This window comes from Callithrix jacchus, chromosome 12 (genome assembly GCF_049354715.1).
Source record: "Callithrix jacchus isolate 240 chromosome 12, calJac240_pri, whole genome shotgun sequence".
NCBI lineage: Eukaryota > Metazoa > Chordata > Mammalia > Primates > Cebidae > Callithrix > Callithrix jacchus.
In genome coordinates this window covers 70,849,036-70,876,744 of record NC_133513.1, presented here as the reverse complement: position 1 = coordinate 70,876,744, position 27,709 = coordinate 70,849,036, and the positions used below count along the sequence as shown (strand labels likewise).

At 36.7% G+C, this 27,709-nt stretch overlaps 1 long non-coding RNA gene across 1 annotated transcript in view; it reads right to left on the bottom strand.

The window, feature by feature from the left end:
• LOC144578696 (uncharacterized) overlaps positions 1–27,709 on the bottom strand; it is a 157,736-nt gene that overhangs the window by 127,413 nt on the left and 2,614 nt on the right. Inside the window, exons 2-3 of the long non-coding RNA XR_013524966.1 lie at positions 5,947–5,975; positions 5,784–5,856 (exon numbers count right to left, since the gene is read on the bottom strand). This is a non-coding gene — a long non-coding RNA (uncharacterized LOC144578696). The remainder of the gene's footprint in view (positions 1–5,783; positions 5,857–5,946; positions 5,976–27,709) is intronic.

Below are 27,709 nucleotides of genomic sequence, written 5' to 3'. Positions count from 1 at the left end.
TTGAATAATCTGTATCCACTGTCATTTCTCCTCAAACTTGGCCTTCCTCTGTTCATTCCATTCTTAGCCATTTCCATTGGGTTCACCAGCTAATTCCATTCTCATTCTATCCACTGGGTGCACCAGACTCACTCCCCCTTTGTATTATTAAAACACATGCCAGGCCAGGCATGGTGGCTCACACCTATAATTCCAGCACTTTGGGAGGCCGAGGAAGCAGATCACCTGAGGTCAGGAATTTGAGACCAGCCTGACCAACATGGAGAAACCCTGTCTCTACTAAAAATACAAAATTATCTGGGCATGATGGTGCATGCCTGTAAACCCAGATACTCAGGAGGCTGAGGTAGGAGAATCACTTGAACCTGGGACGCAAAGGTTGCAGTGAGCCGAGATTGTGCTATTGCACTCCAGTCTGGGCAACAGACTGAAACTCTGTTTAAAACAAAACAAAACAAAACAAAAACAAACAAACAAACAAAAAATATGCCAATAGAATTTTAAAAAGAAGGAAAAATATTGGGTTTTAAAATCAATTCAAATCTCATTTCTACCATATCTTCTTTCCGGAAAAAAAGCATCCTAATCTCTTTGAGTCTCAAGTTCTCTATCTAGAAAATCATTTGACCAGAACATTCAACACAGATTGAAGTACTAGAAGGTATTTTAATTAGTCCTAAGATTCCTTAAATTTCTGTAATTCTATGTGCTTTTGGTTCTGCCTATAGGAAAATTGGGAATACATAGCCAGCAGAATTTGAAAACATAAGAAAAGAAACACCAAGGGAGAAAAGTAATGGAAGAAGAAAAACAAAAAATGAAAAAGCATTATGGAAGTAGGCAGAAATACCAGCCTACAGGGAAAACAAAACTGGGAAGTGAAATAATTTCTCTCCAAGACTTGACAAATCTTGGTTTTGTAAAACTTCCAGTCCTATGGCTAAACCTTTACTCTGCCCTAAAGGCTTTGATGGTTAATTTAAAAAAAAAAAAAAAAGATGCTGGTTATCACAAAAATTGTCAAATTTATTAGGACAAACTCAAGGACTAACCTCATTTCTAGCAGTAACCTAAAATGAGAGTTTAACTTATTTAAACTCATTAATTTAGACATTAATTAAAATAATCTGACTAATCTTATTCAGACCTATACCTTGATCAAAGTGCTGCACAGATAGCTCTATCAATCTGTACGAAGGAGCAAGAGAAAAGATTTGAAAGCCAGATAGGCTGACAGTCAAACTGTGGGTCATCTACTTTGTGAACTATGTGATCATGATCCAATTAATCAACCTCTCTAAACCACAGCCTCCTATTTAATAAACAGTAGGTTATAAGAAAACAGACTTTACAATTGCTTTATGAGATAAATGCATGGCACATAATAGGGTATTTAGCCCAAAATACAACAGTCAATAGATATTAGTTTCTTCCATCTATATTTTCTTAGTTAACATAATTTTTTAAATCTGTAAAATTCTACCTGACTGCAGATTAATCTAACTCCCAGAATCTATTAAAGAAAAAGATAAAATGCATTTTAAATCAATAATGTATAGAATATTAAAACCATTAGAAAGTATAGTGATGCATGCCTGTAATTTCAACTATTTAGGAGGCTGAGGAAGGAGGATCATTTGAGAAACTCAGAAGTTTGAGACCAGTTTTGGAAACATAGCAACACTCTACTTTCATTTTAAAAAATGTATGCACAGTTGTGTACATGATTTAGATAATTTTTCTTTAAAGTATAGGACTGATGCTTTGTTACAAAGCATTCCTTTGGGAGCATACCGGGGACCATATTAGAACTAATATAAATTATACCTATTGGTATGTAATTAATGCAGTAAGAACTCTTACTTCCCGTACTTTGTATTTATTAAATGCAAAGAATAAATTTATCAAAATTTGATATCTACAAGTGAACTACAGTTCATCCCAGCCAAACCCTATGAAATTGGCTAAAAATAGTATTGTTAGCAGAACAGATGGAATGAGTGTCCAGTGTCAAACAGCATGATTTCTGGATCAAAATATGAGTGGGGCAGTTAAAACAGAGTAAACAGTAGTACCCCTTATCCACTATATGTGTGGAAAAGACACACTTGCCATATTTTTCTCTGCTCTCACACCACAGAAACAATCATCAACAAAAAAGGCATCTGTGACCAAACCTGTGGAGAGGTTTTCCCCACCAAAAAGCACGCAATCACTTCTGCAGATGACACAAACTTGGTGTCATCTAATTCAGTTCTCACACTCTGTCTGCAGATGGCATCAGATTCCACAGGTAAAGGGCTTAGTCCCATGAGACTGCAGCCCTACATCAGTCCTAAGTCTGAAACTCCAGAACTCCTGACCAATCAACTTCAAATTGAGGTTCCCAGGACTCCCTCTGTGGGTTAAATTGAATTGCTGGAATGGCTCAAAGTACTAAGGGAAACACACTTACCAGTACACTGTGAATGATATTATAAAAGGTACAGATGAAGAGATGCATACTGCAAAGTATGGGGCTAATGGCACAGAGATTTCGTGCTCTCTCAGGACACACCACCCTCCAGGATGCTCCATATATTCAATGACCTGGAAGCTCTCCAAGCCCAGTCCCTTTGGGTCTTTATGAAAGCTTCAATACATAGGCATCACTAATTAATCACTGGCTGTTGGTGACTGACAACCTTCAGCCCTTCTCCCCTTCCCAGAGTTTACAGAGTGAGACCAAAGATCTCAACCCTCTAATCAGTCATGTCTTCAGGATGGTGACCAGGTCCCATCCTGAATCTACCTAGGAGCTTCCAGCCATCGATTATTAGCATACCAAAAGACATCACTTTGGAAATTCTAAGGAGTTTCAGAATTGTTCACCAAGAAATTAGTCAAAGTCCAAATGCAGATTTTACATCTACAGTTGTGAATTATGTGGTTACAGCTACTAATAGTTAACTGTATTGCAAACATATTACATTGAAAACTCCAGAAATAAACAAGTCATAAGTGTTAGTGTGCCAGTCTGAGAAGCACAAATAAAATCTTGAGCTCTTGCCCTCTATCCATCTCAGGATGTGAATTATTCCTTTGTCCAATGCATTCACACTGCATGTGCTGTCCAGCCATTAGTCATTAACATGGTCTCCTGTATCCAGCCATCAACATCATTAAGGCCTGAAGGTTCAGGAACACTCAAAGCTGATAATCTTTTTTTCTGACTTAGAGTCAGGGGGTGAACAGTGGCCTAACACTACATGACAATACCTACATCATTCACCTTACTTCATCTCATTACATAGGCATTGTATCACTTCACATCATCACAGAAAAAAGGGTGAGAACCATACCATATATTTTAAGAGACCACATTCAAATAACTTTTATTACAGCATGTTACTATAATTTTCTATTTTATTTTTAGTTGTTAATTTCTTACTGTGCCTAATCTATAAATTAAACTTTATCATAGATATGTAAGTATACAAATAAAAAGCAGTGAGTGATTCAGTACTATTTGTGCTTTCAGCCATTTACTGGGGCCTTTGAATGTATCTCTACAGTTAAGGGGGAACTACTGCACTTACTTCGTTGTAACACAACACATTCTCTCGAGCTCTTCAGTTAAAACTGTTCAGTTTAGGATAAAACACCCTATCGCCACAAATCAGCAAAACATAGGAATCAGACCAGAAACAGGGATTCTTGCAAAAACTTTCCAGCTGCCAGTGGAGAAGAGCTCAAGAGATATTAATGTGTTACTCTGGCCAATGCTCTTGGAGAAGTTGCTGGGTGTTTTACTTAGTTGTAGCTATGTGCTCTGCCCTACATATAACAAGGCCTAAATTCACCTGCCATTTTACCTCCCACAGAAAGGACCACTGGAAAGATTATTGCTTTAAGAGCTTATCCACTCTGAACCACATCACAGAACAAGACTGTTTCAACAACAACTACAACAACAACAACAACAAAGCAACAAACCTAATTGTTCCCATGTAAAAATAAGTCTAGGTCCACACTAAATCTGAGGAGTTCTCAATGCCATGAGACAGGACAGAAATATATTAAATAATTATATCCCTGCTTTCTATAGAAATAATACTGTTGAATGTAAGCTTTTGTTAAGATAAGTCAAAAAAAAGAACAAAAAATACAAAAGTAAAAAACTGGAAAGACCATTTCATTATTAAGGGCTCATTCACAAACTATATATATTGTTCAAAACATTGGTCCTGAATTTTGACATGAGTAAGTTGCACTTTCATTTGAGGATGTCCAAGAGGTCAAATAAGACAATGTCATTTGTTATTTTCAGTCTCTCTTTTTTTTTTAAGAGAACAGTAAACTTCTTTAGAGAAATGAATTGTTGTAACTTCATAAGCTAAACGCCCATGAGTCATAGTTCTAAGGTCATTTGTAAAATATAGTGGTGCATGCTTGCATTCTGAACTTCTCAGACTTAAACTCTCATATAGTAAATATTCACAGATACAAACTGATTAAACAAAAGCCCCTTTTAATCTGACATTATTTTTCCTTTCCATTTTTTGTTTGAGACAGTCTTGCTCTGCTGCCAGACTGGAGTGCAATGGCAGAATTTTGGCTCAATGCAACCTCCACCTCCCAGGTTCAAGCAATTTCTGTGTCTCAGCCTCCCAAATAGCTGGGACTATAGGCACATGCTCCACGCCCAGCTAATTTTTTATATTTTAATAGAGATGGAGTTTCACCATGTTGGCCAGGATGGTCTCGATCTCCTGACCTCATGATCCACCCACCTCAGCATCCCAAAGTGCTGGGATTACAGATGTGAGCCACCACGCCCAACCTGTTTTTCTTTTTCTTTTTTTTCTTTCTTCATTTATCAGCAACAGGAGAGTCTAATTAAATGTGGTAGAGTGGTATAAAGGAATACAATGAAAAGTATAAACTGAATTAAACCAGAGAGAATCATATCAATGTCGATACATCTGGAAAATAGAATACAGAGTACAGAAAAGAAAGTGGCAGAAAGATACATAAAGTGTAGAACCACTCACCTTCCACTTTAGGACACAAATAAAAATTCTGCATATTATTTCTGAGCATCACAATATAGTTAAGGATTTCAAAAGGGTATTGAAATGGAAAACAGCCAATGATGTTGGTAGCCTCAGTGACGTTCATGATGTTGGTCGCCTCTATGCAATTATTTTTTTAAAAAACTTTTATACCAAAAAGTCTCAAAACCACCATTTTAAAAGACTGTCTTCCAGTTATAAATGAATGATTACTTTCCTAGTTTTCAATAATCAAATATGCAACAAACACACCCATACACACACATGCATACACAGCCTTCTCATTAGAACATCTCATTGGCTTCAGATCATTGGTGTAATAACATTAACAGGAAGTCTCTAAAGTTAATACAGAAACTGACATCTAAGTAAAGCATTCCTTTAGGTAAATATCAGAACTCCAACTAGCACATAAGACACTGGAAATATCTCAGAGTCTCAAAATTCACTGCTTTGAATCCCTGACAAGTATAAAAATTCCATATTGGAAATGTTATGCTATTCAAAACATTAAAATAGAGACATTTGAGTTATAACTCATATTTTTAAAATCTTGTTTTCTTATACTTCTAAATTTATTTTTATTGAGATATGGATACCAACAATAACATTTATGTCAATGCCTTCCATTCAATTTAGAATAAAAAGAATTAGGGGTAAGAAGAATGTGAGTACTTCCAATCATTTAACGTACTTATTTCCAGCATTCCATTTGTATTGAAAATGTACCTGCTCTTGATGCCTGTACATTCTTTCTTTGTACTGCTTCTCTCACAACAGGATCTTCCATTTCAGTGGTAGGCTGAATGGGTTTTAGAAGAAAATAACTAATAAATCATATATATTTTATATAATATAAAGTTAGTGAATAAAAATAAATATATATAATTACCTTCAAGGAAGGATGTTATTCAGGAGACCCTACAAAGCAAAGGGGACATGTCATCAATTATATGTAGGTATGACAGGGCCAACTAAACATTCGTGTAGTGTTAGTATCAAGCTAAGTCCTCATGCCTGGCTCTGAAAATAATTACTTAAGGTTTTGAGGGTTCTTTTTGGCATCCTTTTCATTGCCTAGGACAACAACATGATGGAAATCTACTGAGTAAAATAGGAATATAGGATCTCTAAATCACAAAGATTATATTTCAAAAGTAAAATTTTTTCAAATGCCTATAACTAAAATAGAAAAGTATGGATATTAATGTGAACATGTTGGGCTGATAAGGATAAAAGGGACCATTAAACAGTGAAGCAAAACAAATCCTGAGAGAATCAGTGTCAAAGCTGATAGTGAATACTACAGAGTGTTTAAACTTGAAACATCAGAGTCATTGATGCCAGAACACCACAAATATTTATCATGTGCTTCCCCTTATCCTATCACTTAGGAAATACACAGTTGGGATGCCAGTTCAGGTGAATGTGTGATTCACCTCTCATCGAAGAAAGTGTTTTAAATTAATCAGCTATGATACACACTTATGAAATAACAGTTTCTCAAAATTCTCATTTTCCCATGCCCACGTGGCTACTGAAGCACTTACATTTCTCATATCCTTTCATTTGACCTTTTCTTAAGAGTTCCTTGATCCACTCATGCAAGACTTAAAACACATCAAATAAACCATATAGAAAAAGCTTTCAATATCAAATGCTTATCAAAAAAGAAAACATTGAATTGCCACAGTCTTATATTTCAAAATCAGTACAGTATTCTTAGAAAATGACAATTTTGGTAGTCACAGAATAAATTTTATAATATGACTGCTCCTAAAATTAGTAAGTTTGGCATGTCATCTTACTCTGTAACTGACTTTTATAAAATAGCTATCATATCAAAGAACTGGCTGACCCCTCTAAAAAAATCAGCCAAAATGCAACTTAATCACATCTTATTCACCATGTCAATGAAACTTCTTGCTCTGAGGCCTGAGAGTTATGAAGAGAAACTACCTGCTGTGGTCTACCCCAATTCTAGCACTCTCTCCTGCCTCCAGTACTCTCCACAGCAATAACTGCTTTTGCTAGACTGGGCATATGCCCAAGGAACTGGAAGTGAGGTGTCTCAAGCTTCCCTGGTTTTAACTCCAAAGTCCCCCAACAAACTTTCTTTTCTTCCACCCCCCCCACTCGCCCTCTCACAATCCTTCTTCCTTTGCAAAAGTAATCTTTAGATCCATCATCCTGATGCTTCTCTTCCTAACTGCTTTTTATGGATAATTGTGACCACTTTTTTCATCTGTATTCAGCAGTAATATACACCAATAATTTCTTTTTTCATCTTATTCTGCTTCCTCTGTGGCTAGAATCCTCCTTCAAAAATAAAAGGAGATTAATGCCTTCCCTTGACTCTGTCCTTTTTCAAAATTTCTGTCCACTGGTTCTTTTTCCAGATTTCTCTAAAGGAAGGCTATTTCCTTCTTATTCAGAGCTGTGTCCAAGGAACAACACCAACATCACCTGAGTGCTACTGACAAAGGCAGAGTCCCACATGTGCTGAATGAGAATGTCCATATTCCAGAAGCTCCTCAATGAATTCATGAAAATGTGGATGCCCTGTTCTACACTAATGTGCTTCCATATTTGTTTACCTTAATTGCCCATCTGGAACTTAGACTCGATTTCTCCCCTATTAAGTCCCTGAATTTAATTCTGCATTATAAGCCATAATGTTTCTAAACTTTTAATCAGGCTATACCTTGTCTAATTTCCTCTCCATAAATCACATGACACTATTAAATTATGTTAATTTGGCCTATATGATACTATCCAATGAAGTTATAACATTTTCTATAAAACTAAATTATGGCCATACATAGCTGACCATTTATGGTGATATTCGTCTATGGTAGATAAAACACAGGTCTGTGTGGTGAGGTACCTCAATCCTTAATGCCTCTCCGATAGTGAGAATGACAGCAAAAGCAGGAAGGTGTTACTCTAATTCTCTGACACATTTTGGTGCTGAAAGCTGAGTTACCTTCTTTCCTATTTCTATCACCCTCCTCTTCCTTCTTCTATAAATCAATCTGACTTTACTACCCTCCTTTACATACACCCGCATACTGTTTCTTCATTTATTCCATGTACACTCTGCCCTCCTCATCCTTTCTCTCTTTTATTCATTTCCTCTTCCCTCTTTCCTGACTTGCCTCAGATCTTAGAGTATCTTAAAATGGGAACTAATAATTCAGCTCCTTTGGGGGTACTTTCAATAGACTCAACTGCTGACCCCTGATTAGATATACAACTTATCACCATTTTACTTCTCCTTTACTTATTGTACGTTTAATAGAACATTTTCTTTAGCTATTTGAATATATTAGTGCTCATATTTTAAAAGAAGCATTCGATCAAATGACTTTTTAAATAAAACAATATTCTTACCTTCTCCTTTTACATTGACTATACTTTTTTTCCCCCCCATTGGAAGATCTAGGTAAAGGCTCTGAAACTTTCTTGGGGACACACTGTTGAGGTAATATCAAACATGAGTTTCCATTTAAAAAATTATAATGAGTTGCATAAAGACTTTCTTATCACTTTTTTTTTTCTTGTTTTGAAACAGGGTCTCACTCTGTCACCAAGTGCTGGAATGTAGTGGCATGATTATGGCTCACTGCAATCTGAACCTCCTGACCTCAAGCAATCTTCCCACCTTAACTTACTGAGTAGCTGGATCAGGTGCATACCATCATGCTAGGCTACTTTTTTGTTGTTATTTTTGTAGAGCTAAGGTCTCACTATACTGCCCAGGTTGGTCTCAAACTCCTGGTGTTGTGCATTTGTTTTGTTTTGTTTTGTTTTGTTTGAGACAGAGTCTTGTTCTGTCACCAGGCGCCAGGCTGGAATGCAGTGGCATGATCTCAACTCACTGCAACCTCTACCTCCTGGGTTCAAGCAATTCTCCAGCCTCAGCCTCCTGAGTAACTGGGACTACAGGCATATGCCACCACATCCAGCTAATTTTTTTGCATTTTCGTAGAGACAGGATTTCACCATGTTGGTCAGGATGGTCTCAATCTCTTGACCTCATGATCCACCCACCGTGGCCTCCCAAAGTCCTGGGATTACTGGTATGAGCCACCACGCCCAGCCCAAACTCCTGGTCCTAAGTAATCCTTTAACTTCTGCCTCCCAAAGTGTTGAGATAACCAATGTGCACCACCACACCCAACACTAATCAATTTACTTAAATAAATTTCAGTTTACCCAAGCATGGTATCTCACTCTTACAATCCCAGCCCTTTGCAAAACCAAGGTAGGTGGATTGCTTGAGCTTGGAGTTCAAGATGAGCTTGGGCAACATAATGAGAACCTATCTCTACCAAAAAAAAAAAAAAATGAGTTAGATATTGTGGTGTGTGCCTGTAGTCCCAGGTACTTGAAAGGCTGACATGAGAGGATTACTTGAGCCTGGGAGGCAGAGACTGTAGCCAGCCAAGATCATGCCACTGCAATCCAACCTAGGCAACAGAGCAAGATTCTGTCACCCATAAAGTTTCAATTTAGTATTTTAAAATTAATTTGACTTAAAAAATAAGAGAAGCATGTACTGAAAACCAAAGCATTCCAGTAGAGAATGTCATCTACACTTTCTAGATCAGGCTCATCTGTTATCTTCATATGTCTATTGACTTGCTTATCCAAGCATGGCAGCCCAAAGGAAACATATTCACAGACAAAATATTAGCATGTGCATATTTCAGTCAGGAACTAGCTTCAAAGTGCCTAACTCTACAAACTCCACCAAAAATAAGAAAACATTTAAATATATATATATATTGGCAGTCGAGTGCAATGGCTCATGCCTGTAATAGCAGCACTTTGGGATGCTGAGGCAGGAGTATCACGAGGTCAAGAGATCAAGACCATCCTGGCTACCATGGTGAAACCCTGTCTTTACTAAAAAATACAAAAATTAGCTGGGCATGGTGGCACACGCCTGTAGACCCAGCTACTCGGGAGGATGAGGTAGGAGAATTGCTTGAACCCGGGAGGCAGAGGTTGCAGTGAGCCTAGATCACGCCACTCCACTCCAGCCTGATGCCTGGCAACAGAGCAAGACTCTGTCTCAAAAAAAAAAAAAAATATATATATATATATATACATAGATAGATACACACACACACACACACACACACACACACAGCCCAGATGTATTTGCTAACATTTGTAATTACAGCATTTGGTAGGCCAAGGAGGTGGATAACCTGAGGTCAGGAATTTGAGAGCAGCCTGACCAACACGGTATTACCCTGTCTCCATCAAATATACAAAACTAGCCTGGATTGGTAGTGTGCACCTGTAGTCCCAGCTACTTGGCAGGATGAGACAAGAGAATTGCTTAAACCCAAGAGGCGGAGGTTGCAGTGAGCGGAGATTGCACCACTGCACTCCAGCCTGGGTGAAAGAGCAAGACTCCATCTCAAAAACTTTATATATATATATATATATATATATATATATATATATATATATATATGTATATGTATATATATTTTTTTGAGACAGGGTCTTGCTGTATATATATTTATATGTACACACACACACATACATATTATATATATATATATAATATATATTACTTGGTGTAATACTTACAATATTAAAAAATTTTAAATATCCTCATATAAATATTTCAGTGTTAAGATATTTATGATAGAAAACTTGGAAATATGTCATGTTGAGCATCAATAGAACACCATCGAATGTTTCATTTAGGTAAACAAAGACTTGAAAAAAACCTACATATTTTTTGATAAAATCTTTACTGATAGAAAAAAAGTTTGAACAGAATGATAATGTAGTAATAGATTTTTTATGTTATCTTTAAACTAAAGAAAGCAAATATGTGATCAACTGTGCAACCATTTTATGTATTTTTTATTATACTTTAAGTTCTGGGGTATATGTGCAAAACATGCAGGTTTGTTACATAGGTATACACGTACCATGGTGATTGGCTGCATCCATCAGGCTAGGGGCAGTGGATCACACCTTTAATCTTAAGACTTTGGGAGGTGAAGGCGGGTGGATTGCTTGAACCCAGGCGTTTGAAACCAGCCTGGGAAAATGTCAAACCCCATCTGTGCAAAAGATACATAAATTAGCTGGGCATGGTGGGACATGCCTGTAATCCCAGATACTCAGAACACTGAGATGAAAGGATTACATTACCCTGGAAGGTCAAGGCTGCAGTGAGCTGAAACTGCACTACTGCACTTTAGCAAAGGCAATAAAGTGAGACCCTGTCAAGAAAGAAAAGAAAAGAAAAGGAAAGGAAAGGAAGAAAAGAAAGAGGGAGAAAAAGAAAGAATGAACTTCAAAAGTGTAGCAAGTTTTCTTTAGAAGGAAAAAAAAAAGAACATTTATTTAGGAAGCATCTAAAATGTGCCAGGATTATATTTCACATTTGTTGCACATATTGTAATCATAAAAATAATTATTATTATGGCTTTCTGCCCATTCCAGGGTGTTAAGAGCAAAATGATAAATAGATGTGATCCTTTGTTCTCTCTATTCAGAATTTCCTCCTCTTAGTCTTTCACATGGCTATCTCTTTCTCATCCTTTAGCTGGCAGCTTAAATATCATACTCAGAGAGGTCTTCTCTGACCACAGATTTCCATTCCTCTCTCATTCCCATCCTAACTACAAACTTCCTTGATATCTTCTAACATTTTATATTTTCTTTGGAGAAAACATTTGGTCTTTCTTTTTCTGTTCCTACTACTATAGCATAAGATCTCATCTTGTATATTCAATGTTTCACTGACTAACACAGTTTGTGATCCATAACCAAAATAAATTCTAGGTCAAAACACTTAAAATTTCATCAGAAAGTCTCATGTGCCAAACCACTATGTTCCTACAGGACATCTTCAGTCCTAGTAGCAAATGTTTTTACATTTCCCACTACTTTTGTTCATCACATATACCTGAGAGGTAGCATTAGTACCATTTTTATGAATGAGGTCAATGACAATCAAATAAAGAATTTTTCCCAAGGTCCCATAGCTAGTAAGTGGTAGAACCAGGATGCTAACATGTCGTTTGACTTCTACTTCTTGCTGGTGAAACTATGCACTAGCTGCTTCTGGTGAAGAGTCAGGCCCCTCCCATTTCTCTCCACAGTCATAATATTAGAATACACCATTATTAATTTAAACTTCTGCTGCTATAAGTGTGGCTGCCACAAAAGTACTCAGTGTGTTCTCTTTTTGAAAATGACTTCCACTTACTACAACACTAAACTAAATTGTTGTTATTACAGTCCCACATACTTACTAGTTGCCATGCTTTTTTCTTAACTTAAAATGTTCATTGTAGATGTATATTGGACAATCAAAATATATAAACATACTAAAATCCCAGCATTATCTTTTCAAGTTCAAATTTTAATAAAAACTACAATTCAAACTGTTTCTTTCTAACTCTCCTTATGATTTTGCACATCCAGATATACCACAGAATGATGCATTTGGCCACAGCTTAACCTGAAATAATTCTTTAGATTTAGATAAACTTATTTTCAGAATACAAAGTGATTTTTTGCACATTCGAAACTTTATTTTTCTGGCACTTTACTACACTTGCTTCTTAAATGAATCATGCAAATTAGCAGAATTATGCTATGAAGCAGTAATTTACTTAGCACATAAATACTTTATTATTATGAGCTAAGAAACATGAGAAAATAATTTATTATGGGCATATGCAGGAGGTAATTATTTGCATAAGTCACTTCTTGTGGGGGAAAATGAGAATTCAGTTCACAGTAGTACCTTATTTAAGTGGGTTGGCATTGCAAATAGTATTAGTTGCTTTTATTCTGTTTGTCAAAAAGATAAAGATAAATGTATAAATTCAGCTCTTCCAAAGAAAAGGAAAAAAACAAGAGTAAATCTTGTGGGCAATAATTGTTGAATGAAAGCCACACATAGTTAACTAAAGAGAAAGCTGTAACTAAATATGCTGACTATGAAGACACAGATGGGCTGAAAGACCAGTCGCTAAAGAAATGAGATCTGTGAGAAAAAAATTAGGTGGGGATAAATCATTTTTGACATGTGAGGATGAAAGGAGAAACAACAAAGAAGCCTAACTAGTCAATTTAATATGAGCTTCAGACAAGAAAGAAAAGAAACAACATGATGTACAATAAAGTACATGGAGAAATAGATATGTAACAGAGCCTTTTGTTCCTTTATAGCCCTAACAATACAGGTTAATACTTACACTGCAATTAGTTTTTTAAACATATTTCTGTAATACAGAGTTTAATTTTATCAATATAAAATATTCAATTAGCTAACTATGGTCATCTACCACTACCTGAAAGACCATTTTTATTACAGAGAGGGAAAACTAGAACTTTCCATCAGCTTTCCACCTAGAGGAATAATTGGTCACCAGAATTCTAAAGAGTAATGCATGTTGGCTTATTAGAAGCATTAAGGGAAAAAAAAGAGTAATTCATGGCTTATAAAGGCATATTTATTAGAGCATGAGTTAGGGCTAAAATGTTTAAGAAATTTTAGTCTAAAATCATAATCTAAGATTCCAGTTGAATTATACTAGAAAATATATTGTAGAGGTTACCTGGTCCCTTATCAGAAGGGAACACCCAAGCTGGTGCTCTGGTATAGCCACAAATATGAATTGCAGGAGAAGATCCAAGATGGCCCTTTAGGAGCAGCTCAGGATTGCAGCTCCCAGTGAAAGCACAGAGGGTGAGTGGATGCCGCATTTCCAAATGGATCTTTATTGCCCACAGACCAGGAGATTCTGAGGCGGAGGAGCCCCATGGGTCGCCAGCACAGCTGCTTTGGCTGGCACGGCTGTTTTGCTGGTGCCCTGGCATGGTGGCTCTCCATACAAACTACACTAATCTGGTTGCCCTTTTAAGCTGGCAATTGGAGCTCCAAGAAGGCAGATTCACCCATTCATCGGATTAAACGGGTCTGAAACAGGGAGCCAGGCAAGGAGATTCCCAGGCAGCACCATTGTTTCAGCCAGTGCAATGGGTTGCCACATGGGAAATCACATTGATCCCGGCACCCTTTCAGCAGGCGACTGGAACACCTACCTGGGAGAGAGTCAATCATTCAACTTAAAAAAAAAAAAAAAAGGCTCTGAGGCAGGGAGCCAGGTGATCAGGCTCAGTGGGTCCCACCCCCACAAAAACAACCAACCAACCAACAGCAATTGGAAACGCTTGGGGTTGAGGGTTTCACAGCAAGCACAGCTGAACACAGGACAGTGCAGCTCGGTGGGGGAGGGGCATCCACCATTACCGAGGCACTCCACCCCTACGGAGGTAGTCTGACATTGCTGAGGCAGCCTGCTGTTGCCAAGGCAACCCACCATAACAGAGAGAGTATGCCATTACAGACGTGGGCCACCATTGCCGAGGCAGTTCTAACCACACCCATATAAAGAGGACTGCAGGGAAGTTTACATGGCAGCAGGGTGGAGCCCACAACAGCCCAGCAAAGCCTCTGCAGGTAGACAGTGACTAAGCAGCCTCCTTGCTGGGCAGGGAAGCCCAGAAAAAAAAAACAAAGGGGTAGCCACACAATGGATACTCATGAATAAAGCCCTGACTCCCTAGGACAGAGCACCTGGAAAAAAAAAAGGGAGTTTATGAGTTCTGCTGCAGCAAACTTAAACATACCTGCCTAGCAGCTCTAAATGAACAATGAAGCTCACAACTCAGCACTTGAGTTCCTATAAAGAACAGACTGTCTCCTCAAGCAGCTTCCTGACCCCCATATATCCAAAGAGTCACCTCACAAAGGACTGACCAGACTGACATTTGGTAGGCATCATTCTGGGACAAAGATAGCAGAAGAAGAAACTGGTAGCAACCCTTACTGTTCTGCAGCTGCTGCAGGTGACCCCCAAGCAAGCAGGGCCTGGAGTGGACCTCAGCAGTCCAACAGCAGAGTGGCCAAACTGTTAGAAGGAAAACTAAGAAACAGAAATAACTTCATCATCAACAATCTGGACATCCACTCAGAGACCCAATCTGAAAATCAGCAACTACACAGATGACAGGTGGATAAATCCACAAAAATTGGATTTTTTGCACAGATGCAGGTGGAAGAAACCACTGCAAAAAGGAGGAACACACCCGAAACCAGGACACCTCTCCTCCTACAAGGGATCACAACTCCTAACAAGCAAGGGAACAAAGCTGGATGGAGAATGAGTGTGATGAAATGACAGAATCAGACTTCAGAAGGTGGGTAATGAGAAACTTCCATGAGCTAAAAGAACATGTTCTAACTCAATGCAAAGAAACTAAGAACCTTGAAAAAAGATTTGACAAAATGATAACAAGGATGATCAACTTAGAGAGAAATACGAGTGGACTTATGGAACTGAAAAACACAACAGGAGAACTTCGTGAGGCATGCACAAGTTTCAACAGCCAAACTGACCAAGCAGAAGAAAGAATATCAGACGTCAAAGATCAACTCAATGAAATAAAATGAGAAGGCAAGATGAGAGAAAAAAGCACAAAAATGAATGAACAAAGTCTCCAAGAAATGTGGGACTATGTGAAGAGACCTAATCTACGTTTGTTAGGTGTACCTGAATGTCACAAAGAGAATGAATCCAAGCTGGAAAATACTCAGAAGAGCAACCCCAAGGCACATAATCACCACATTCACCGGGGTGAAATGAAGGACAAAATGCTAAGGGAAGCCAGAGAGAAAGGTCGGGTCACCCACAAAGCGAAGCCCATCAGACTCACAGCAGATCTCTCGGCAGAAACCCTACAGCCAGAAGAGAGTGGGGGCCAATATCCAACATCCTTAAGAAAAGAACTTTCAACCCAGAATTTCATATCCAGCCAAACTACATTTCATAAGTGAAGGAAAACTAAAATCTTTTGAGAACAAGCAAGTACTCAGAGATTTTGTTACCACCAGGCCTGCTTTACAAGAGCTCCTGAAAGAGGCACTACACATAGAAAAAAAACAACCAGTACCAGCCATTCCAAAAACATACCAAATGGTAAAGAGCTTCAACAAAATGAAGAATCTGCATCAACTAATGGGCAAAACAGTCAGCTAGCATCAAAATGGCAGTATCAAATTCACACATAACAATATTAACCCTAAATGTAAATGGGCTAAATGCACCAATCAAAAGACACAGACTGGCAAATTGGATGAAAAGCCAAAACCCATCAGTGTGCTGTATCCAGGAACCCATCTCACACAAAAAGGCTCAAAATAAAGGGATGAAGGAGGAATTTACCAAGCAAATGGAGGGCAAAAAAAAGCAGAAGTTGCAATTCTCATCTCTGATAAAATAGACTTTAAAGCAACAAAGATCAAAAGAGACAAAGAAGGACATTACATAATGGTAAATCAATTGATACAACAAGAAGAGGTAATGATCTTAAATATGTACAGACCCAATACAGGAGCACCCAGATACATAAGGCAAGTTCTTCATGACTTACAAAGAGACTTAGACTCCCACACAGTAATAGTGGGAGACTTTAACACTCCACTGTCAATATTAGACAGATCAACCAGACAGAAAATTAAGGAGGATATCCAGGACTTGAACTCAGACCTGGAACAAGCAAACCTGATAAACATGTACAGAACTCTTCACCCCAAATCCACAGAATATACATTCTTCTCAGCACCACATCTGCTCTAAAATTGACCACATAATTTGAAGTAAAGCACTCCTCAGCAAATGCAAAACAACTGAAATCATAACAAAACAGTCTCTCAGACCATAGTGCAATCAAGTTAGAACTCAGAATTCAGAAACTAACTCAGAACCGCACAGCTTCATGGAAACTGAACAACTGGCTCTTGAATGCTGACTGGATAAACAATGAAATGAAGGCAGAAATAAAGAAGTTCTTCGAAACCAATGAGAACGAAGACACAACATACCAGAATCTCTGGGGCACATTTAGAGCAGTCTCTAGAGGAAAATATACAGCAATAAGTGCCCACATGAAAAAAGTGGAGAGATCCAAAATTGACACACTTTCATCAAAATTGAAAGAGCTAGAGGAGCAAGATCAAAAAAACTCAAAACCTAGCAGAAGACAAGAAATAACTAAGATCAGAGCAGAACTGAAGGAGATAGAGACACATAAAACCCTTCAAAAAAATCAATAAATCCAAGAGCTGGTTTTTTGAAAAGATCAACAAAATAGACCACTAGCCAGATTAATAAAAAACAAAAGAGAGAATAACCAAATAGATGCAATAAAAACCAATAAAGGGGAAATCACCACAGATTCCACAGAAATTCAAACCATCATCAGAGAATATTACAAACAACTCTGTGCACATAAACTAGTAAACCTGGAAGAAATGAATTCCTGGACACTTGCATTCTCTCAAGCCTAAACAAGGAAGAAGTCGAAACCATGAATAAACCAATAACAAGATCTGAAGTTGAGGCAGCAATTAAGAGCTTACCACACAAAAAAAGCCCAGGTCCAGATGGGTTCACAGCCAAAATCTACCAGACACACAAAGAGGAACTGTTACTATTCCTCCTGAAACCATTTCAAATAATCCAAAAAGAGGGAATCCTTCCCAAATCATTTTGTGAGACCAACATCATCCTGATACCAAAACCTGGCAGAGACTCAACAAGGAAAGAAAACTTCAGGCCAATATCCACGATGAACATAGATGCAAAAATCTTCTATAAAATACTGGCAAGCCGATTGCAATAGCACATCAAAAAGCTTACCCACCATGGTCAAGTAAGATTCATCCCAGTGATGCAAGGCTGGTTCAACATACACAAGTCTATAAACGTAATTCACCACATAAACAGAACCAAAAACAAAAACCACGTGATTATCTCAATTGATGCAGAGAAGACCTCTGACAAAATTCAACAGCCCTTTATGCTAAAAACCCTCAATAAACTCGGTATCAATTGAACATAACCCAAATTAATAAAAGCTATTTACGACAAACCAACAGCCAATACCATACTGTTGAATGGGCAAAAACAGGAAGCATTCCCTTTGAAATCTGGCACTAGACAAGGATGCCCTCTCTCACCATTCCTATTCAATATAGTACTGGAAGTTCTAGCCAGAGCAATAGGCAAGAAAAAGAAAAAAAGGTATTCAAATAGGAAAGGAGGAAGCCAAATTGTCTCTATTTGCAGATGACATGATAGTATATCTAGGAGACCCCATCATCTCAACCCAAAATCTCCTGAAACTGATAAGCAACTTCAGCAAAGTCTCAGGATACAAAATCAATGGGCAAAAATCACAAGCATTCCTATACAACAATAAAAGACTTAAAGAGAGCCAAATCAAGAATGAACTACCATTCACAATTGCTACAAAGAGAATAAAATACCTAGGAATACAACTAACAAGGAACGTAAAGGACCTCTTCAAGGAGAACTACAAACCACAACTCAACAAAATAAGAGAGAACACAAACAGATGAAGAAACATTCCATGATCATGGTTAGGAAGAATCAATATCATGAAAATGGCCATACTGCCCAAAGTAATTTACAGATTCAATGCTATCCCCATCAAGCTACCAATGACCTTCTTCACAGAACTGGAAAAAAACACCTTAAATTTCATCTGAAATCAAAAGAGAGCCCACATTGCCAAGTCAATTCTAAGTAAAAAGAACACAGCAGGAGGCATCACATTACCAGATTTCAAACTATACTACAAGGCTACAGTAATCAAAACAGTATGGTACTGGTACTAAAACAGAGATATAGACCAATGGAACAGAACAGAGGCATCGGAGGCAACACAACATATCTACAACCATACAATCTTTGACAAACCTGACAAAAACAAGTGATGGGGACAGGAGTCCCTGTTTAATAAATGGTGTTGGGAAAACTGGCTGGACATGTGCAAAAAGCAGAAACTGGACCCCTTCCTGACACCTTACACTAAAATTAACTCCAGATAGATTGAAGACTTAAACATAAGACCTAACACCATAAAAACCCTAGAAGAAAATCTAGGCAAAACCATTCAGGACATAGGAGTAGGCAAGGAATTCATGAACAAAACACAAAAAGCATTGGCAACAAAAGCCAAAATAGACAAATGGGACCTAATCAAACTCCACAGCTTCTGCACAGCAAAAGAAACAGTCATTAGAGTGAATCGGCAACCAACAGAATGGGAAAAAATTTTTGCAGTTTACCCATCTGTTAAAGGGCTGATATCCAGAATTTACAAAGAACTCAAACAGATTTACAAGAAAAAAGCAAACAATCCCATTCAAAAGTGAGCAAAGGATATGAACAGACACTTTACAAAAGAAGACATACATGAGGCCAACAATCATATGAAAAAATGCTCATCATCACTGGTCATTAGAGAAATGCAAATAAAAACTACATTGAGATACCATTTCACGCCAATTAGAATGGTGATCATTAAAAAATCTGGAGACAACAGATGCTGGAGAGGATGTGGAGAAATAGGAACACTTTTACATTGCTGGTGGGAGTGTAAATTAGTTAAATGGTTGTGGAAGACAGTATGGCGATTCCTCGAGGACCTAGAAATAGAAATTCCATTTGACCCAGCAATCCCATTACTGGGTATATATCCAAAGGATTATAAATCATTCTACTATAAGGACACATGCACACGAATGTTCATTGCAGCACTGTTTACAATAGCAAAGACCTGGAATCAACCCAAATGCCCATCGATGATAAACTGGACTGGGAAAATGTGGCACATATACACCATTGAATATTATGCAGCAATCAAAAATGATGAGTTCATGTCCTTTGTAGGGACATGGATGAACCTGGAGAACATCATTCTCAGCAAACTGACACAAGAACAGAAAATGAAATATCGCATGTTCTCACTCATAGGTGGGTGTTGAAAATGAGAACACATGGACACATGGAGGGGAGCACTACACACTGGGGTCTGTTGGGGGGAATAGGGGAGGGACAGCAGGGGATGGGGAGTTGGGGAGAGATAGCATGGGGAGAAATGCCAGATATAGGTGAAGGGGAGGAAGGTAGCAAATCACACTGCCACGTGTGTACCTATGCAACTATCTTGCATGCTCTTCACATGTACCCCAAAACCTAAAATGCAATAAAAAAATAAATAAAATATATTGTAACCCTCTTTGCTATTAATTACCTATTTCTAATTTATTTTCTTATTTATTTATGGTATAATTTCTCAAAATAACCCATCAAAACTTATACATCCTTAAACATTAAAAAATAATACAAATGTAAGCAATATTTTTTAACTGCAATATTTAATCAATAGATACATTATGTATATTACTTATAACATTCCATTATATAAAAATTCATTCATCTATTCCGATTAAACAACTATTAAGCCTGAATGTGGCAACTCATGCCTATAACCCCAGCACTTTGAGAGGCTGAGGTGGGCGTATCATGTGAGTCCAACAGTTAAAGGCCAGCCTAGGCAACAAGGCAAAACCCCATCTCTACAAAGAATACAAAACTCAGCCAAGCATGGTGACAAAGGTCTACAGTCCCAGCTACTTGGATGGCTGAGGTGGGAGGATCACCTGAGCCCAGGAAGTAGAGACTGCGGTGAGCGAAGATCTCACCACTGCACTCCAGCCTGGGTGACAGAGTGAAACTCCATCTTGAAAAAGCAAGAATTATAATGCTTCTTACATCAAAGACTGTATTCCAGGTACTCCAGGATACACACAAATATGTCTATGACCTCCAGTAGCTCGTAGTATGCAGGAACTTCAAATTATTTAAACAACTAAATATAAAAACTCTGAAATTTTAAATTTCCAAATGTAATATAAAGACTTTGAGTGGATATTTTAAATAGACTACAGTGACAAAATTGTGGTGTTAAAGTCTTATCATATTGGCATTAAGAGTCTGCTTATATGACCGGTTATTTGCAGTCAAATACATGTTATTCATTAGGTGAAGTGTTTTACATATACCCTTAATGGACAACTTATAAAACATACAAAAATCCATTTGTAATACAAATTTTGATAACAAATTTAAATTTCTATATTTCTACAATTTCTATTTTTAAAGCAGATACAATCTGGTTATGTTGCCCAGGCTGTTCTCAAACTCCTGGGCTCAAGCAATCCTCCTGCCTCAAACCCCCAAGTAGCTGGTACTACAGGCATACACCACCATACTCAGCTAGTTTTCTACAAATTTTAATATTATTGTAGTCTCACTACAGAAGTAATAATAGAAGTAGAAAAAAAAATCTCTCCTAAAAACTGCATGATACCAAAATAATAAGTGTCCAAAAAAGGTATATGCTATGTGCTATACAGTTTTGCCAATAAAAGGTACCAGGGAAATTCCATGATAACTACAAGTAATTTGATACACTGAAGATTTATACAGGCATAAATATAAAAGTAACACTAGTATCATTTAAAAGCCAATATTAATATTTGTCCAAATAAAACTTAACCAAATTTTATATTTCCTTTATTGGGGAAAGCATTTTCTAATGTGATTTTCCTGTCACTATGTATTTTTCAGTTCATTTTCTCTCAGCCCCCACCCTGTCACAGTACTTAATCAATCTTTTGTTAGTTAACAAGGTTAAACGAATTTTTTTAATCAACTAGCCATGTGTATGCTTTTCTCTGACAAACTTTTGATTACCAACATAAAAAAATAGATAAACCACTGCTAAATTTTAAAAGTAAATAATATGCAAAACTTGACTGAGTGGGAAAATTAGTTTTACAAGAGGCCACTTTACCTAGGTGGTAACAGTCAAGTCGTCATCATCTGGCTTAGGGCATAAAACAACATACAGTTCATGGAAAATGCTTTAGAACAAAAATATGCAATGAAAATGAGCAAATTGATTTCTTTACAAATTTTTTAACTGCCAGTTCATATTCAGCTTCTCCTTCCAAAAAACAAAAACACAATCTGGGAAAAGGTCAGCTATCTGTACATTAAATAATGTTTCTCGATATAATTAAAATATGGCGCTGTTTAAAAATAGATTGGTTACCTACTTCTGTGCCTTTACCTGTCCTGTCTAAATACATATAATATTTAATGAGAACTGACTTTGAGCTCCATAACAAATAGTGACAGCCAATATATACCAGAGCCTAATGATAATTTAACCTGACAAATTATCTATCCTGAAGTTGTACATAAAATTCAACGTATAAATGAAATAACTTTTGTTACCTAAACTGGAAGAAACCTGATGACCTAAAACAAGGTAGAAAGATCCACTATTTCTTGTCCATTATCTATCTCTGGTTAAAAGACTAATCTGTGTCACTTCAAATTAGCAGTCTTGATTAAGAAGGTCCCATTGCTTTCCTTTGTCCCAAAACAGTACAGGAATCACCTGCAATATTTGAAACATGTGAATGCTAAGTACACAAAAGTCTAATAACAAAGGTATATGTTCTCTTTGAGAATACTCTTCCCAGAAAGATTAGCACATTAACAGTAATAAAAATTCAACTATACTCACTCTATATGTCCTACCTTTTTCAGGTCCACATTAACTAGGAAGCCCTTAAATCCTTCACAGGTAGGGCTGGGTGTGGTGGCTTATGCCTAAAATCCCAGATCTTTGGAAGGCCAAGGTCAGGAGCTCAAGACCAGCCTGGCCAACATGGTGAAACCCCGTCTCCACCAAAAATGCAAACATTAGCCAAGTGTGGTGGCAAACACCTGTAACTTCAGCTACCGTGGAGGCAGAGGTTGTAGTGAGCCAAGATCATGCCACTGCACTCCAGCCTGGGTGATGGAGCAAGACTCCCTCTCAAACAATAAACCTTCATAGGCACTTAGATATCCAAGAAGAGAGACAGCTGGAAAAACTACCAGAGTCCTCGTAGTTGTACCTCTATTTCCCTAAGTACTATCTAAATATCTTTCTTCCTATGGTCTTCCAGATTCCACTTGTGCAGGGCTCCATGGCAGTCTCCAATACTGAAATCTTCAGTCTATGAGAGCACAGATTCCTGAAAGGATGGCCTCAAATGACTGGGAATAGCTCTAAACTAAATTCTAAAATTCAACCCCATAACTGAGGGATTTATATGATCTATAGACTATATAGACTACATATTATAAACTATCTATAGACTATATATTATAAACAAATACACATTGACTTAAAAGCCTTGAAATCTTTATCAAAATACACTACAACATAAGAGTTGTAAACTTAAATACAAGGACAAAGGAAGGTTATCTGAGTAAGGAAACTACTGATGTGGGCACAGTAGCAAACTGGAGAACATATGCCATTTATAAAGGAGCATCCTCTGCACAGCAGGCCAACAGTGATAGAAACTCAGAGGACACCATGTTTGATTTTAAGACAAGTCTGAAGTCCAGATTTCTGCATAAGTCTTCTAAATTTTACATGTTTACTTTTTTATAGTTTATAGAGGCAAGCAAATCTGTGCACATTTAGAATATAGCCCTTTTGTTTTTATGTTTGCTATGAATGTGTAACTAAATGGTTGTGTATAATTCAAGTATTTGCATGTAAAATATTTTCTTTCTCTAGTATCATATTTTTTACCAAAAAAATATCAGGCCCTCATATATAACAAAAATTGCTATTAAGACTCACAATACCTACTTCAAGAATTTTTCCAACATGTATTCATTTACAATCTATTTGTATATAATTTCCCCAGATTGTTAGCCAAATAGATAGCTTATATGACTGCCAAAACTAAATTATCAAAATAATTTTTATGGAAATTCTTTTAATCAAAAGAATTTTGATTTATATCAAATTCATATCAACTTCATGGATTTCAGTGTGTGAAGCTGACATCCTGGTTATGCTAAAGATCTACAAATTTAACAGACATACTGAGATAGTTCATAATACAACTTCAACTAAAAAGAAAACATTTAGGATTGGCTATTATTTTAATTGAGAAAACCCAACTGTAATGAACATTTGTTGACACATAATCACCTGTATGGTGACAAAGGGACATGAAATCATTAAAGAGTCAACCTATACTTAATGAAATATTACCTATAAGCAAATTTTTAAAGACTCTCTGAATTGCAGTGAATGATTAATGGTGGGGGAAAAAAGGTGTTATTCTGTAAGCTGAGAGATACTGCCAATAATATGCCCTTTCACATCCTAGTCATACAGATAAGACAGGCAGGTCAGGTTAATCTTATTGAAAAGGAGAACTTTGAAGAAAGTAGCACCTAGCAAATGCCAACTCTTCTAGAGATTTTGTACATTTTTGAGATACAGAAATGTATACATTGTACTTATCTATTCTGGGGTTCTTAAACAGGAGTGTATCCAAACCTCGAGGTTTTCTTTGTTTGTGTTTGTGTTTTGTTTTTGCTGTTATTGTGGTTAGAGATAAGAGTCTCACTATGTTGCTCAAGCTGGGACTAAAGGAACTGCCACTGTGCCCAGCTTCTAGAAAACATTTTTAAACATACACATTCAGGCCTTATTAGATCTATTACATCAAAAGCTTCAGGGGAAAGCCTAAAATTTTAGATTTTTAACAAAATTTACTCAGGCCACTAAAATGCACAATTCTGAGAATTAGTGCAACAGGCAATCACTTCAGTCTCATCCCTCACCTGTATGGCTAATTCCCTTTATCAGTCGTAGATGTAGCCAAAAAAAGAAAAGAGTAAGAGATAGTCATTTATTAAATCTACATTTAATTTTCATGAGTATGAGTAGAACAGGGACAAATAAACTCAAAATCTAACTTTATTTTGCTTTAATAAGCTCCTTATCTCCCACCTATCCATCAAGACATTCTAGATTTGAGAGGAAAGTTTAGACTTTTAGATGTAAGTGGCTGTTTCTGCCTGGATGGGTAATAAGTCAGTTAATAATTTGTTTGATCTTCTGTTGAAGTGTTTCTCATTTTGTCACTACATATTCACTGGCAATGTGGTTTCCTCAGAGTCCTCCTAAAATTTATCTCTAGGGAAGTTTCAACTCACTCTCTTTTTCAAACCAAAATTTATTAGTCCCAAAGCTAAAGAGCACCTTGTCTCAACACAGAAACTAGAAGAACAAATTAAAAAAAAAAAAAAACTCTTCTTGGCATTTTCCCTTATTACCTAATTTCCAAGTGACCTGCGTATTCCTAATAGCTCTCCTTTTCCCTTCCCATTTATCCCTCTTAAGCCTCGCCACTGAGAGGTGGTACATCAGATTTTTAGAAAACTGTCACAGCAACAAGATGTCCATTTATTCTAAGTTGCTTTAGTTTTGTTTGAGTTTTGAGATAAGGCCTATTTTCAGGGCATATTTTATTTCCTGGTGTTGTTTTACATTAATTGGGGGGAAAAACCCCTGCATTTTAAAAAAATTGAAAAGGTTTTACCTTTAAGAAATTCACAAATATTTTCCAAAGTATATTTTTAAAAGTTGTGCCCTTTAATGCTTCTTTCAAAGTATCATTATTTAAAATATGATTTTAGACAATTAAGTTATTTCAAAATAACTTAATTTGCTTGCATTCAGTGAATGCTTGAGCTTCCAAATATAAAAAATTGATCCTTACCTATGTCAAGGTTAAAACAAATACTTTGAAAAGAAAGTTGATTGATTTACACCTCGTCCATTGCTTCAATATTTGCATCAAGAGAAAGCAGGTTTTCTGCCAATAACATACTCTCATTATACCCAGCATAATGGAGAGCAGCAATGCCATAGACATCCGTAAGATGTGGGAGATGTGTGTATATATATATATAAATCAAACCCATGTCATGCTGAAAGAGTTGGCTAACATATACCTGTATTAAAGGTGTTCTGTTTTGTTTGTCACAAATGTCAACCTGGCATTTCTGTTCACTAGGAGAGTGACCACTTCCACACAGCCACCGGCACAGGCCAAATGTAGAGCAGTAGTACAAGAGTAGGAGGACCTTTTAGGAAACTGTAGTGCAATGTCTCTAAACACAGTCATTCACATAATTATAAACATTGAATAGCATGTTTTCCCTCTTCCTTATTTTTCTTGAAGAAAGTACAATACTTTTTAGCTCTTATTGCTTAATGAACCTTAATGAAAACAGCAGCCTATCTGAATAGAAAGAGCTTGGTCTTTTGATTCAGTTCAACTAGGATTTCAGCCCTACTTTAAACTCTGCCATTTACCAGCTATTACTTAGCCTTTCTGTACCTCAACTTCCTCATTAATAAAAACAATAGCTATATCATAGGACATCATGATGCTTAAATGAGAAACTATGTTAAGTATTTAAAATAGTTCCTACAGCAACAACTCAAAATTGTTAGATTTTGTTTTTTTGAGATAAGGTCTCACTCTTTTGCCCAGGCTAGAGTGCAATGGTATAATCATACCCCACTGTAGCATGGAACTCCTGGGCTTAAGCGATCCTCCATATCCTGCCTCCTGAGTAGCTGGGACTACAGAGTGCACCAGCATGCCCAGCTACTAATTTAAGATTTTATATAGAGCAAGAATCTCATTTTGTGGTTCAGGCTGATCTCAAACTCCTGGCATCAAGCAATCCTCCCACCTCAGCCTCCCAGAGTTCTGGGATTGTTTCTATTACTACCACTTAACAAAAAAATTTAGTTAAGTAAAATAATACAATTAGACCTACTTTGTAGGATGACTTAAAGAATAGGTCACATTTTAACACCTCTGATATTTGAATATCACTTATAATTCATGATTTATTACAATTATAATTGGTAGCATTTTTTAAATTATTTTATTGAAATATATAATAATGGGGCATCACACAATCCAAGAGTCCTTATGTCAAGTAGCATATGGTACATTCAGCAGGTCTAGGGCAGTTCTATGGATATAACTGGAACTTAAATACATTTCAGTTTTTAAAGGAACTAGGGGGAAAAAACACTGAAATAACAGTAACTCATGTTTTAAACAAATTCTTGGATTTTTCAAACAACTTGAAGCCAAAGGAAACTCATGATTCAAATGAATAGGTATGGATCATTTAATTCAATAATTATATTTAGAGAATATATGCAAATTAGACTTTCCCATGATTAATTTTAGTGTTTAAGACTGATAAACTTTTGAAAGGGCAGTTAAAGGTTATCTTCTACTATTTTCTAGCTTCAGAAATTCTTTTGTTTGAAAGATGGGAGATAAAGTTTAAATGAAATTAAGTCCATTTCAAATCTCCCAACTTGTACATACAGGGCAGGTAAACAAGAAGTTTTTAAGCATAGAAGGGTCTGAGAGATAGTAGAACATGTCTGCTACATAATAGGGACTCAGGTTATGTTTGATGAATAAACTGAATGAAAGAATAGATAAATACAGATGGGGAGTTCAATATTTTTAAATAAACTCCTAAAAAGTAGTGTTTTTGCAATAGTAATCATTTATATTTGTTATTTTTATTTTCAAAGAATACAAGTAAAATGAAATGATTAATCTATCATCATTTGCATATATGAGATAAATCTACATGTAAGAAAAATATATGTACATAATAAAATATATACATAAAATCTGGAGACAGATAAAAACATTCCCTTTCTATTTCTGAAGAGGCTAAAAGTTCAAAGATAACGCACAATAATAATGATGTTAAAAAATAGAAAGTGAGAGATTTTTATCTGGGCAAGAT